The sequence below is a fragment of the Pelophylax lessonae genome, assembly GCF_965119305.1.
Source record: "Pelophylax lessonae genome assembly, chromosome: 4".
Classification (NCBI taxonomy): domain Eukaryota; kingdom Metazoa; phylum Chordata; class Amphibia; order Anura; family Ranidae; genus Pelophylax; species Pelophylax lessonae.
The window spans coordinates 273439042-273454783 of NC_138771.1; the positions used below are offsets into that span (position 1 = coordinate 273439042).

The window sequence follows — 15742 nt, forward strand, 5'->3', positions numbered from 1 at the left end:
AAATTTTTAAGTGTAACACCAGCCAAAAAATCATTTTTAAGTTTTGTAAAGCATAGGGAAGTGTTAACTGGCCATGCAGTGATGTAGAATTGCTGACAGGTCCGTAAGATTGCCATCTGGCGGTTTCGGGGACCAGCGTGACATCGCACTGCCTCCGTTCTTAAGTACAAGTCATATGCAAGTTGGATATTTGTAACTGTAGTTGAACAGGCATATGCTAGATCTTTATTCCAGCAGTGCCTATAGATAAATATGATAGAACACAATTAAAATTTGCTTTTTAATCATTTATTCAACAATAGATGTTGATGGGTTTCCTTGCATGAACCACCTCTACAAAATTTCAGGCTTTGTCCAAGGCAGTCTTTAACCATCTGTTTTTAACACCCCTTTCCTGCAGATTCTAATCTTAGATGCATGCATTTTGACCCCAACTTTTGCAAGTGTTACCTGAACATCTTACAACTAACTTTTGGGGTTCTTGGAGAGTTCTTAAAGCATCAAATGGTTAACTCTTTGGCTAAATTTGCTAGCTAAGACAGTCCTGGACAAATTAGCAGTTGTTGAATTCAATGCTACATTTAGATTATTTTCCTTATAGTAGAATAGTAGATTTCAAATCATTTAACCACTTCATTACAGGGCACTTTTCCCCCTTCCTGCCCTGGCCAATTTATAGCTTTTAGCGCTGTTGCATTTTGAATGACAATTGCGCGGTCATGCAACACTGTACCTAAACCAAATTTATGTCATTTTGTTTCCCACAAATAGAGCTTTCTTTGTGTGGTATTTGATCACCACAAGGTTTTTTCTTTTTTGCCAAGCAAATAAAAAAAGACCGAAAAGTTTAAAAAAAAAAAAAAAAAAGTTTTTTTGTTAGTTATAACATTTTGTAAATGGATACGTTTTTTCCTGCACTGATGAGGCCGCACTGACAGGCACTGATGGGGTGGCACTGATATGCAGCATTGGTGGGCACTGATTGGCGGTACTGATAGATGGCACTGATGGGCACTGGTGGGCAATAATGGGTACTGGTGGGCGGCACTGATAGATGGCAATGATGGACACTGGTGGGCAGCACTAATGGGGAGGGTACTGGCGGGCAGCACTGTTGGGGAGGGCACTGGCGGGCTCCCTGAGCCCTGATTGCCATCCCTGGTGGCCATAGTGGGCATCCCTGGGGTCATGGGTGGGCATCCCTGGGGTCATGGGTGGGCATCCCTGGTGGTTCTAGTGGCACCCCCCCATCAGAGCATTGATTACCAGTGCAGGCCCCCCCTGTCAGGAGAGCCACAGATCGGCTCTCCTCTACTCGTGACCAGCTGTGATTGGACACAGTTAGCCACATGGTAAAGTGCCTACGTAAGTAGGCTCTTTACCGAGATCGGAGATGCTGTGTGTCAGAGTGACACGCTGCATCACCAATTGCCGCTCTGCGCACCCCCCGGGGGCGCGCAGAGCGCATTATCCTGCCGCCGTCACATGACGTCCGGTCAGGATAATGTTACCCGCCATCATTTGTCTACAGGGCGGGAAGTGGTTAACAGGCTTTTTAATTCACTTGCCAGGCTGATAGACATCCACAATATTTGTTCATAGGGCCTTTTATCTTTGCATGGTGGTGATGTTTTAAATAACAGATTCCACCTACATACTCTAAGGAAGGTCCAATCCTTGGCATTGAAGCTGGAACTCTGGATTCTGATTTGGTGGTAAATGTAGGGGTGTACGTATTTTTCTTCTATATGACATGTCTGCTTTTTTGTTAATTTAGGTCATGAAAATCACCATATCAATTATCTGTGTCCTTTGTTCACATATAACACATTTTTCCATAGCCAAAATTTCAATCAATATCTATTGTTTGCCTGTTCACATATGTTAAATTCAACAATTTCCATGGGGTGTACTTAATTTTTTACATGACTCTATATTCTATTTGAAACCTACTATATGGTATTACAGATAGTTATACATGCACTATGTTTATACACCTTTTAAAGTAAAAATACTGGCCAAGAGCAAGCACCACTAGTCTGTCTAGTATGAAATTTGTTATCCAGAATGGCCATTGTGGCCCTACATTCAGTTGGTTCTGTAAAGGCTTCACTTAACTGATGTCAGAAGTAAATCTCACCCACCTACAATCCTGTCAAATGAAAGCACCCTATTTGTCCACAGAGGTACTTAAATAATTATGGAATGACCAGCAAATGGATCTCAACATTAGGGTGATCTGTTAGGGTTAGATCAACTTCTGTTCAACCCAGTGGCGTACCTAGAGCATTTGGCACCCGGGGCGGATCCTATATCTGGCACCCCCCCCCCCACTTTAAAATGTAAAAACACCCGCAAAAAATTGTAATGTCTCCAAGAATATTTATTGCACAAATTTCCCAGCCCCCCTATCACAGTGCCCTTTGCAGTCTGCCCCCCCCCCTGTCTCTCTAATCACAGTTCCCCCTTTTGCACTCTCTGCCTCCCTACCTTTGGCATAGACAGATAGCTAATACTATTATCAATGTGTTTAAGTTTGAGTAGGAGATTGGAGACATGCTAAAGGAGATAGTCAGAGACTGAGGACATGATGCAAGAGATGGTAAGAGACTACGGACCTAAAACAAAAGAAATCAGATACTGAGGACATGATACAAGAGATGGTCAGAGACTGAGGACATGATACAAGAGATGGTCAGAGACTGAGGACATGATACAAGAGATGGTCAGAGACTACGGACCTAATACAAGAGAAATCTGATACTGAGGATATGATACAAGAGATGGTCAGAGACTACGGACGGGATACTAGAGATGGTCAGAGACTGCAGAAAACACACAGGAGATGGTCAGAGACTGAGGACATGATACAGGAGATGATCAGAGACTGTGGACATGATCCAAGAGATGGTTGGTCAGAGACTGAGGACATGATCCAAGAGATGGTCAGAGACTGAGGACATGATCCAAGAGATGGTCAGAGACTGAGGACATGATCCAAGAGATGGTCAGAGACTGAGGACATGATCCAAGAGATGGTCAGAGACTGAGGACATGATCCAAGAGATGGTCAGAGACTGAGGACATGATCCAAGAGATGGTCAGAAACTGAGGACATGATCCAAGAGATGGTCAGAGACTGAGGACATGATCCAAGAGATGGTCAGAGACTGAGAAGAGCATTAGGGGGGCCGGAGAGCACAGGGCAAGCAGAGAGCACTGGAGGAGCTGAAGGGCACGGGGGGGGGACTGGAGAGAATTAAGAGGGGTTTGAAAAGCATTGTAGGGGGGTTGGAAGGCGCAGGGGTGGAACTCACTGAGGGGGGAGGCAGGGAGCACAGGGGGGTGGAGAGCACTGGGGGAGCCAGAGAGCATAGGGGGGAGATGAAAAGCACTGCGGGGAGCTGAAGAGCACTGGGGGGCTAAGGAGCGCTGGGGGGCAAGAGCACTGAGGGGTTAAGAGCACTGAGGGGTTAAGAGCACTGAGGGGTGTTAAGAGCAAGGGGGGTGTTAAGAGCAAGGGGGGTGTTAAGAGCAAGGGGGTGTTAAGAGCAAGGGGGTGTTAAGAGCAAGGGGGTGTTAAGAGCAAGGGGTGTTAAGAGCAGGGGGGGGTGTTAAGAGCAGGGGGGGGTGTTAAGAGCAGGGGGGTGTTTAGAGCAGGGGGGTGTTAAAAGCAGGGGGGGTGTTAAGAGCAGGGGGGGTGTTAAGAGCAGGGGGGGTGTTAAGAGCAGGGGGTGTTAAGAGAAGGGGGTGTTAAGAGCAGGGGGGGTGTTAAGAGCAGGGGGGTGTTTAGAGCAGGGGGGGGTGTTAAGAGCAGGGGGGGGTGTTAAGAGCAGGGGGTGTTTAGAGCAGGGGGGGTGTTAAAAGCAGGGGGGGTGTTAAGAGCAGGGGGGGTGTTAAGAGCAGGGGGGGTGTTAAGAGCAGGGGGTGTTAAGAGAAGGGGGTGTTAAGAGCAGGGGGGGGTGTTAAGAGCAGGGGGGTGTTAAGAGCAGGGGGGGGTGTTAAGAGCAGGGGGGGGGTGTTAAGAGCAGGGGGGTGTTTAGAGCAGGGGGGTGTTAAAAGCAGGGGGGGTGTTAAGAGCAGGGGGGGTGTTAAGAGAAGGGGGTGTTAAGAGCAGGGGGTGTTAAGAGAAGGGGGTGTTAAGAGCAGGGGGGGGGTGTTAAGAGCAGGGGGGTGTTAAGAGCAGGGGGGTGTTTAGAGCAGGGGGGGTGTTTAGAGCAGGGGGGGTGTTAAGAGCAGGGGGTGTTAAGAGAAGGGGGTGTTAAGAGCAAGGGGGGGTGTTAAGAGCAGGGGGGGTGTTAAGAGCAGGGGGGGGTGTTTAGAGCAGGGGGGTGTTTAGAGCAGGGGGGGGTGTTAAGAGCAGGGGGGGGTGTTAAGAGCAGGGGGGGTGTTAAGAGCAGGGGGGTTGTTTAGAGCAGGGGGGTGTTTAGAGCAAGGGGAGGGGGGGCTGGAGAGCACTAGGGGGCCAGCAAGTTGTATAGGAGAGAGAAAGCGACAGCTGCATATAGATGATTTGATCTTTACATATTCCTCCTGCTGCCGCTAACTGACTGCAGGAGGGAGAGGAGAATCGGCCATTCAACGGCAGCAGGAGAAATACGGAAAGATGAATCCTTCTATATGCAGCTGTCCCATCTCCTCTCCAGTCCAGACAGTCACACAGACACACAGGAGGAGGCTGCTCAGTGCTCACCTTCTTCCCGCCGGCCGCCGCCCCCGCGAGCAGCGCGGACTTTAGAAACTGCAGCTCCTTCACACTCACTGATATTCCGAGCAGCCTGACACCCCCCCAGTGCGTGGCCCCCGGGGCGGCCCGCCCCCCCCGTAGGTACGCCACTGGTTCAACCGCCCTGTCGTTCGATCAGTGCCGCACACAATAGGCTACAGTGCTGAACTGTGTATTGTGAGGATTCTCAGAATACAATGATACAGCAGGGAAAACTCCCATATTCACATCAAATGTGTGGATGGGGGAATAGGGGTAGTTTTTTTTCAACCCGCTGGCTGAATGAAAAAACTAACCTATGTATGTCCAGCTTAAAGTGATAGTAAAGCCCGCTTTGTGATTTTACCTACAGATAAGCCTATATTAAAGCTTACCTCTAGGTAAAATTAGAAAATTATTATCTCCTAAACGTGCACCATTTAGGAGATATTTACCCTGGATGCAGCCGGTGACGTCACTAGCGCATGCACTCTGAAGGTCCGGCCTACGCCGGAGTGACGTCATCGCATCTTCGGCCACTCACAGCGCCAGGGCCTGAACCCAAAAGAACTTGAACCCGAAAGAAAGACCAGAGGAAGATGTCAGTCCTCTCAGCGCTGACAGTGTGCTGCTGGAGGGCTTCGTTCTAAGATAAGTAATTTATAATGTGCTAGTGCTAGTATGCAATACATACTAGCACCTTATGCAATTGACTTAGTTTTTTTTGTTTAAACTCTACCATGGTTTACTACCACTTTAACAAAGTGACCTCAGAATCATAGAGAGTTGCTCAAAGGAGAGTTTTCTGGCTAACATATTGTAGGTAATAGCAGACGTTCTAGTGTTTGCTCATGGGCAGCATGTCACTATTTAAAACAGACTTGGCACTAATAGCAAGGTCTACTTTTTTAGTTTGCCACCCCTTTCCTCCTTTGCTCAAAAGCATGTATATATGTATGCGTATATATAAATATATACTGTAAGGAAAAAGCTTTACTAAATATAGTTACCTTTCCTCTTTACCCTGCGAGATCTCTGGGAATGCGGTGTAGCCCAAATTTTGCAAGATGACACTACAACACAGTGAAGGCGTGTCTTTTCTCGAGATTTAATTGCAACTTTTTAGAATAGGAGAGAATAGAAAAAATAAATGAGGACTTTGCATTTAGAGTGCAAAGCTAAATATAAGTTGAAAGTGCCTGACAGGTTGACTTTGAATCAGTAGTATCTTTTGCAGCCTGATTGAAAAGGTTTTTTTATGTGCCCAGATAGGGTGTAAAATGAAAGGAAAATAAAGGTTCATGAAATAACTTGACAATGTTTTTAGAGGCAAGTTTGGGTAAAGCCTCTATAACTGTGTGTTCCTTTTTAAAAGCAGACCTGTTTCTTTTTATTATGTAATAAATAAAAGTGACCTGAAGGTGTATGCCATAATCCTCTCATTAGCATGGAGATCAGGGATATGCAAACTGTGGCCCTCCAGCTGTTTCAAAACTACAAGTCCCATCATGCCTCTGCCTCTGGATGTCATGCTTGTGGCTGTCAGAGTCTTGCTATGCATCATGGGACTTGTAGTTTTGCAACATCTGGAGGGCCACAGTTTGCAAATCCCTGATGTAGATACTGTATTTGTAGCAGTAGAGTTTCTTAGTCTCCGTTCACACCAGTGAAATTTGTCAAGCGATTTGACAGTTTTGAATCGCATGACAAGTTGCACCCCATTGTCAGCTATAGAACTGTTCAGATTGTCACAACTCATGTTGCAGTGACTTTGAAAAAGGTTCCTGCACTACTTTTTGCAGATTTCTTTGCGACTTGCATAGACCTTTGTTAAACGAAATAGTGTGATTTCAAAGCTGCAGCAGTGTGAACCAGTGCTAGTAAAAACGACTCTACCAACTTCATCTGTGGTTGGCATACAAGGCATTTAATATACAGTGTGTCAAAATCTAGTTAAAAATATAAAATATGCATTTAACAGATGATGTGCTGCAGGCCGATGTGGTTTGGAATTGCGCTTTCTAGCAGCCTACACTGCATACATATTTTCTTTGTGCTTGACTTTATGGAGCTCAAATTTGGAGCATTGGGCTTTTCGAGTGCCTCTAAGTGTTCCTTTACCCAGGATGCCCATCTGAATGTTAGGCTCATTCTTTAACAGCTCCTCTTGTGTCTATGGAGAACATAATAGCCACTTTGTTGCTTTAGTGCCAAGCAGTGTTTGTCTACCATTCGCCAATAATAGTGTTACATACTGGCTCTTAGCGTGACTATTTTGTGTGCTTTTTCAGCTGATTTATACATTGTAAGTGGTTTCCGGTAAAATCATTTTATCAACAACTCACGTGATTCAATTGTGGTGTTAAGTGATGTATTTCTAATAATGGTGCAAGCATGCAATGCAGAAATGTAAAGTAATAAATGTAAACTTCATTTTAGCTTTTTATTTCAAGTGACTTCATAGTGTTTGATCTGCCCAACTGCTAAATTGTTATATTGAGGCCTAAATTTAGAGCAAAATCAGATTCATGTAAGACTAAACTTAACAACATTGGTTGAGCTTCTTTTTTTAATAAACATAAGGCCCCATTCACACAGGGCATCAGAAAAGACGAGCTGCAAAGCAATTTCTGACACCAGGAAAAAGCTGCATCAAAAACGCGCCTTTCGCAGCATTTCGCATTGGCGTCAATGCGCGTTTAGGCGCGTCGGCGCTTAGCAGAGTTTTTTAAATAGAACACAACCCTCTTCTATTTGTGACCAATCACATTTTTCATTTTTCACCTTTTAAAAAATGCCTGATGCTGCTAAAATCCGATGTACAGCTTAACGCTGCTGTTCCTGAATGCACTGGCCCTGGGTTTTTTTGCAGCTTAAAAACGCCCATGCCACTTGGAGCTCCTAAAAGCCTGTGTGTGCATGAGGCCATAGAATAACATGGAGGGAAGTTTTTAAAGAGGTTGTAAGCCCACTTTAAATGCTTTTGCCTATTGGTAAGCCTATATTAAGGCTTACCTATATGTGCTATAAATATCTCCTAAACTTGCACCGTTTAGGAGATATTTACAGTGCATGCAGCCGATGACGTCATCCACGCATGCGCTCTGAAGGAACGACCACCTGTGCTGTTCCTTCAGGGCCCTATGACATGAACGGCGGCTCCCGCGCACATGCGCGGGAGTGATGTAATTGCGCCCCCGGCCAATCAGATGGCTGGAGGACGCCAACAAGGAAGCAGAACAGCCGGACATGTCGGCCGCCCTGTCACTGAGTGGGCGGCACTGCGGGGGCTTTGTTTTAAGGTATTTCATAATGAGCTAGTATGTGGATTGCATATTTTATCTCATTTTTTGTATGTGGGTTTACTTCCTCTTTAAGCTGCAAAAAAAAACATCTGACACTCCTAACAGCAGCTGCAAAAACGCCCTGTGTGCATGGGGCCTAAAGTTTTAGTGTATAAGAAATCATCAGCATATCTTGAGTTATTTTGAGTTTATTTAGTAAAGTCATTTCTGAAAACATCTTTACATTTTTACAAGCTCAGTCTTCCATATTTTTTGGCATTGTACTAAATTTAGAGATTTGCTAGATGGCGCCCTCAGTGGCCCAGTTCAGTGATTCGGTTGCTGCAAAAACTGTTGAGATAAGATATCAGTCATGAAGGTTTTGCAATGTATTCCGTTGGTTGACTCATAGCCTTGCATTATAAGAAAGATCAGTAAAGCACAACCACTGTATAGCAATGCATAACAGGAAGCAGAGTCTATGTTTGTAATGGGCAAATATGGCTATTCTTTGTACATATGAGTATACACTATATTACCAAAAGTATTGGGACGCCTGCCTTTACACGCACATAAACTTTAATGGCATCCCAGTCTTAGTTCGTAGGGTTCAATATTGAGTTGGCCCACCCTTTTGCAGCTATAACAGCTTTAACTCTTCTGGGAAGACTGTCCACAAGGTTTAGGAATGGGTTAATGAGAATGTTTGACCATTCTTCCAGAAGTGCATTTGTGAGGACAGGCACTGATGTTGGATGAGAAGGCCTGGCTCGCAGTCTCTGCTCTTATTCATCCCAAAGGTGTTCTATCGGTTTGAGGTCAGGACTCTGTGCAGGCCAGTCAAGTTCCTCCACCCCCAAACTCGTTCATCCATGTCTTTATGGACCTTGCTTTGTGCACTGGTGCACAGTCATGTTAGAACAGGAAGGGGCCATCCCCAAACTGTTCCCACAAAGTTGGGAGCATGAAATTATTCAAAATGTCTTGGTATGCTGACGCCTTAAGTGTCCTTCACCAGAAATAAGGGGCCAGGCCCAACCCCTGAAAAACAACCGTACACCATAATCCCCCCTCCACCAAATGATTTGGACCAGTGCACAAAGCAAGGTCCATAAAGACATGGATGAGTGAGTTTGGGGTGGAGGAACTTGACTGGTCTTCACAGAGTCCTTACCTCAAACTGATAGAACACCTTTGGGATGAATAAGAGCAGAGACTGCGAGCCAGGCCTTCTTGTCCAACATCAGTGCCTGACCTCACAAATGCACTTCTGGAAGAATGGTTAAACATTCCCATAGACACACTCCTAAACCTTGTGGACAGCCTTCCCAGAAGAGTTGAAGCTGTTATAGCTGCATAGGGTGGGCCAACTCAATATTGAACCCTACGGACTAAGACTGGGATGCCTTTAAAGTGTATGTGCGTGTAAAGGCAGGCGTCTCAATACTTTTGACAATATAGTGTATAATTGCAAGCGATATAGGGTAAAAAGGTTTTTTAAAAAAAATAACATAATACAGTTTACAAGTTTTTTATAAACATAAAAAAATACACAGAAAACGTTATACACATTATACATTTTCTTAATACCAAAAATCTGGTCTGGTATGTCTGGATAGTTGTACAATAGAATTCTACAAACTTATGTATATGTCGGCTCCTAATTATTACTGAATGTAATGTAGTCTGAGCAGGATAGAGTCACATAGAGTTTCCTGTCCTGCTTTATAAACATACAGTTCCTCATGGCCTTGCAGCTAGACTACAGTAAGCACAGTATTAATCACCTATTTGAGCTTCAGTAAAATCCAGACAGACTGTTTAGAGAATTCCAATATCTGGCTGTCCATTTTAGACTTGCATGGTGGTGAACCTATCTTTTCCAGGATAACACATTGTCAAGATCTTTTAACTGTTTTACTTTATTGCTTCTAATATATTCCACTCTAAATCTACGTAATCTCTGTGCATTTGTGTGTGCTTTAAAATAAATCATTTTATCAAGTAATTTTCTTTAAATGTCAGCGTTTACATTGAACATTGCAGACATATTCTGTTGTTTGAAATAGGGGGAACATGCAGGAGACCTCTGGAGACCCACACTTCTCTGGGGTAAGCCCAGGCTCTCTCTAACCTTGTATGTGTTCATTCCAGTGCTTGCAGAAGTTTATAATTCTGTGAAGACCTACCCCCTGATTTCCCAAGGGTGGGTCCAGGCAGAGGCGTACCTAGGGTCCCCAGCACCCTTGGCGAGGAACTGTATCGGCAGGTGACAGAGAAAAGAGATGACAGAGAGAAAGAGAGGGTGGGTGACAGGGAGAGAGAGAGGGCAGGTGACAGGGAGAGAGAGAGAGAGAGCAGGTGACAGGGAGAGAGAGAGGGGGGGCAGGTGACAGAGAGAGAGAAGGTGACAGGGAGAGAAAGGACAGGTGACAGGGAGAGAGAGAGGGGGCAGGTGACAGGGAGAGAGAGAGAGGGGGCAGGTGACAGGGAGAGAGAGAGGGGGCAGGTGACAGGGAGAGAGAGAGGGGGGCAGGTGACAGGGAGAGGGAGAGAGGGGGCAGGTGACAGGGAGAGGGGGCAGGTGACATGGAGAGAGAGAGAGAGGGCAGGTGACAGGGAGAGAGAGAGGGCAGGTGACAGGGAGAGAGAGAGCAGGTGACAGGGAGAGAGAGAGGGGGGGCAGGTGACAGAGAGAGAGAGAGGGCAGGTGACAGGGAGAGAGAGAGAGAGAGCAGGTGACAGGGAGAGAGAGGACAGGTGACAGGGAGAGAGAGAGGGGGCAGGTGACAGGGAGAGAGAGGGGGGGAGGGTGACAGGGAGATAGGGGGGTGGGCAGGTGACAGGGAGATAGAGGGGGGGCAGGTGACAGGGAGAGAGAGGGGGCAGGTGACAGGGAGAGAGAGGGGGCAGGTGACAGGGAGAGAGAGGGGGGCAGGTGACAGGGAGATAGAGGGGGGGGCAGGTGACAGGGAGAGAGAGGGGGGCAGGTGACAGGGAGATAGAGGGGGGGGCAGGTGACAGGGAGAGAGAGAGGGGCAGGTGACAGAGAGAGAGGGGGGGCAGGTGACAGGGAGAGAGAGAGAGAGGGGGCAGGTGACAGGGAGAGAGAGAGAGAGGGGGAAGGTGACAGGGAGAGAGAGAGGGGGGGAAGGTGACAGGGAGAGAGAGGGGGGAAGGTGACAGGGAGAGAGAGAGAGAGGGCAGGTGACAGGGAGAGAGAGAGAGGGGGCAGGTGACAGGGAGAGAGAGAGGGGGCAGGTGACAGGGAGAGAGAGAGGGGCAGGTGACAGGGAGAGAGAGAGGGGCAGGTGACAGGGAGAGAGAGAGAGGGGGGCAGGTGACAGGGAGAGAGAGAGAGAGGGGCAGGTGACAGGGAGAGAGAGAGAGGGGGGCAGGTGACAGGGAGAGAGAGGGGGCAGGTAACAGGGAGAGAGAGAGGGCAGGTGACAGGGAGAGAGAGAGAGCAGGTGACAGGGAGAGAGAGAGGGGGGGCAGGTGACAGAGAGAGAGAGGGCAGGTGACAGGGAGAGAGAGGGGGGGGCAGGTGACAGGGAGAGAGAGAGGGGGGGGCAGGTGACAGGGAGAGAGAGAGGGGGGTGACAAGGAGAGAGAGAGGGGGTGACATTGTGTGCAGTGCATGACCGGATGGAGTATTCCCAAGCACATCATGGGCAGAGGACCTCCTCCCCGGAGATCACACATACCGGTCCGCACACTCTCCTACCTCACAACAGCATCTCGGACTGGCTCCCCGCAGACAAACACTCTCCTCCCCCGTGAACTTGTCACCGGGCGCGCTCCCCCTCACCTCCGATCAGCAACATCTGCAGCATCTCCACTCATCTCAATGGCAGCACTTGTCTGCGAGCAGCCGGGTGGGCGGGACAGCCACCTTCCAGTACAAACACAGCAGGGGGCGGGGCCGCCGCCGGATCATATCTAAAGCTGTACATATGATGGGCCGAAGGCGGGGTGAAAAAAGGGGGGGGGGCGCGCAGGCTGCACGGAGGAGCGGTAATTCACTGCTGCGCTGCCAATGTTTTTGCGCCTCCTCCTCAGCCTGCGCCCCTGGCGGGCGCCGTTCTAGCCAACCCCACGGTACGCCCCCACATCTAACCTTGAATGTGTTTTGTGAAGCTTCTGCAAACCCAGTGATGATTTGCGAAAGCCCTCCTTTAATGAGGTGGGCTCTGGTTCAGTTTATCTCTGCGTGTGTCTGAGGTTTCAAGTACAGCCAGAACCGGTTATTACTCTATTTCTTTTATGTGGGGCCAGGTGTAACCTTACCTTGCTTTAATTCTATGTTCAAGAACAGGAATAGTCCATGAAGACTCCAATTTCTTGGGGAAAGTCCAGGCTTTTTCAAGCACAGGAATGATCTGTTGTGAGGGTTTAGCATTAAGAGTAGAGCTTAAAGGACTCTCGCTAACTTGCAATTTAAAGTGGAGTTCCGGCCTTTTTTGCAACTTTAGTGAATCCTGGAGTGCTCGCTATGCTGATCAACAATTGGGCATTTTCAATTTTTTTCGGGGGTTCCTTACCTTATTTTCAGGGCATTTTTGATTGTACTTCCTCCTTCTCCCCCCCTCTGTGGCCACGGCCACCGACATCACTTCCGCCTTTGCATTGCATCCTGGGAGATGTTTGTCATCACTCCCGGGAGGCTGGAATCAAGAAGAACTCCCAGAACACTCCCTGGAATCAGGAAGAAGGACACAGCAGATTACACTGCGGCTTCAGGTGCCCACGTCTAAGATGGCCGCGCCCAGACAGCGTTTTTAAAAGTAAGATTTTGATTAAAATCCAATACTGTACACCTTGTAAGTATGAGAATAGCAGTTCTGTAAAGGGCGATGGATTAGTATTATAGGGGTATTTTTAGTTAAAAAAGGTATTTGAGACCGGAACTCCGCTTTAAGGGCTTTTCTAACCACTTTTTTTTTAACCACACATCAAAGTAACAGTGTTCTGTCCATGCAGAGGTTGTTCAGTATAACAATGAACACAGATGTATTTCAGCCACCTTGCTATTTTTTCAGACAGCTCTGTCTATTCCTACTTAAGGCAGAGCTTCTCCAGTTTAGGCCTTCCTGCTGAACTCATTCCTTCAGTCACCAGACTGGACCTGTTGTCTGCTGAGATAGACTGCCACTTGCTTAGTTCAGATGCACTGACCAGTTTAGACGTGGACTTTATCTGTCCATTCACAATCTCCAACTCTCTCAGACTTCAGTTTAGCTTGGTGGCCTATCTATGTAGGCTGGGACACACCTTGATGTGGGTTACCCATGAGTCAGGCTGCAAGCTGCCCTTACAGCACATAGGAGTCATAACTGACTTGAGAATACTATTAACACCTACGTGATGCCAATCAGTTGCACAACTGTTCAGGGACCCTTTCCCTGCAGAAACACGAATGCATCTTTACACAGGGAAAGACTGTCCATCTCTCAAACTGTATAGACTGAGTGAATTTCTTTTCTGCAACCACACAGACAGTGTTGATGGGGGAATAGCTCCCTTGAAGCAATTGGGTTCTCCCAGCAGAGGGGAGATTTCCATGAAAGCCGTCCCTGCTGCGAGGACACAGTGATTATTGCTAGCAGCTATAACAGCCGCTAGAAATAATCGAAAGGTAAAATCCGACAGGCTGGTTGTCAATCAACCTGGGCACATTCATGGTTCAAATTGCGGCCGGTGCAGCAGTAACCGGCTGAGATTCGAACAGTCTATGGCCAGCTTAACAAAGTATGCGTCAAGTGAAGTTTCCTCAACTACAGACCTAATCTTCAAAGACTCAAGTTTTCTGGGGTGTGTCTTGACCCTATATAACTTTACACAGTGGCCAAGTGGCTAGCACTTCTGCCTGGTAGCAAAAGGGTCATCAGTTAGATCATTAAAGTTTGCGTTTTCTCCTCGTGCCTATGTGGGTTTGCTTCTGTTACTCCGGTTTCCTCTCTCACTCCAAAGACATGCTGGTAGGTTAACCTCCCTGGCGGTATGATTCTTTCGGATTTTAGGTGCTGAAAGTAGTACCATTATTTTGCATGTAATTCTTGAGAATGAGCAGCCCAAACCAACTATTTCCATATTTTTTTTTTTTACTGTGCGTTGTTCTTTATAACATCTCGGGTATGATAAAGTTTGAAACACAAAATCATAAATTATAATATAATAAAAAACTATAATTAAGTTAAAGTATGTGTATATATATATATATATATATATATATATACATACTTTAACTTAATTATAGTTTTTTATTATATTATAATTTATGATTTTGTGTATACATAAAAAGTACAGTAAAACTGCAAGAAAGGGCACTGGGGGGCAATGTAATGTGAATTTATTTTATTTTGAATGGTATCAGTGTGTTTGGTGTGTTTTACATTTGAATTTGCTGCCGGTTCCACCCCCCTGCGAATGTCACGTCGCAGGAGACGGAAGCCGGGCACGGAGAGGATCGGGAGGAAGATCCGCCGCCGCATACCGCTCGCATACATCGCTGGATCCCGGTGACAAGGTAAGTAACCTCTTTTACAGGATCCAGCGATGCTTCTGGCGGAACCCCGAGTGTGGCTCGGGGTTACCGCTTTTGGCTCTGAAATTTAACCCCGAGCCACGCTCGGGAATACCGCTAAGAAGGTTAATTGGCTCCTGTCTAAATAGGCCCTAGTATGTGTATACATGAATGTGAGTTAGGGACATTAGATTGTAAGCTCCTTGAGAACAGGGACTGATGTGAATGTACAATATACACATAAAGCACTGCATAAATTGTCGGCACAATATAAGTACCTGTAATAAATAAAATAATACATAAAATGTATATGAAAATCATTTGTGAGGACTTCATATTCTTAGGGTGTGCCAGGGCCCCATTTAACCTTGCAATGAAGCATCTTCAAGTATAGGAATGATCTGTGAAGACTCCACTTTTCTAGATAGGACCAGGCCTTATTTAGCTTTGCATGCATCTAGTGAAACGTATTCAAGCACAGATAAAAATCTGTGAAAACCCCACATCTGACTGAATATCTATTTCTGTGACTGGTCACCAAGTAAGCCCACATGTAGCATGTCTCAGCTCCCAGTTACTGAGAAATCCTTTTGCAGCTAGTTATTCTGTCTGTGAGCTCCATGCAACTGCTGTCCTCTAAGAGAATACACAGCTACCGTAATTGCATCCATGTTTGGCACCATAGGTAGGTGGCTATTGAATTGGTACACTTAAACATACACTGCCCTCCTAGGGTCTCCAATGTTTAGGTGCAAATAAGTACATTCTTAATCAGTACTCCAGCTGTTAACTCAGACAGTATATAATCTTGCATGAGACGTTTTTTTTTTTATTTTTTTCTTTAATAGGAATAAAAGGGTGACTAATTAGTCTTAATGCCTATTTTCAAGAAGATACCATGTGAGAGATTATATAAAAAGAATGCAAGCTTTTATACTGGTCATTTATGCAGTTAGTATGTGAACTGACTTCTTAGAATTCATATAATCAACAGAGAGTTACTTGTTAAATTTATTCAGATTATATAAAGTTCATAAAGTTGAAGTGAAACACTTCAACATTTGAAAATATATTGTGGGAGATTTACTAAAATGAGTGCACACAGAATCTGGTGCAGCTGTGCTTAGGAACCAATCAGATTCTAACTTCAGCTTGTTCAATTAAACTTTGACAGTAAGGTTCTGTTAATACTTGTGCAACTTGTCATGCGAATTTGGACACATTGAT

General features: G+C 46.1%; 1 protein-coding gene across 1 annotated transcript in view; it reads left to right on the forward strand.

Annotated features, from left to right (window-relative positions):
* FGD6 (FYVE, RhoGEF and PH domain containing 6) overlaps positions 1-15742 on the forward strand; it is a 189724-nt gene that overhangs the window by 77313 nt on the left and 96669 nt on the right. The window lies entirely within an intron of this gene.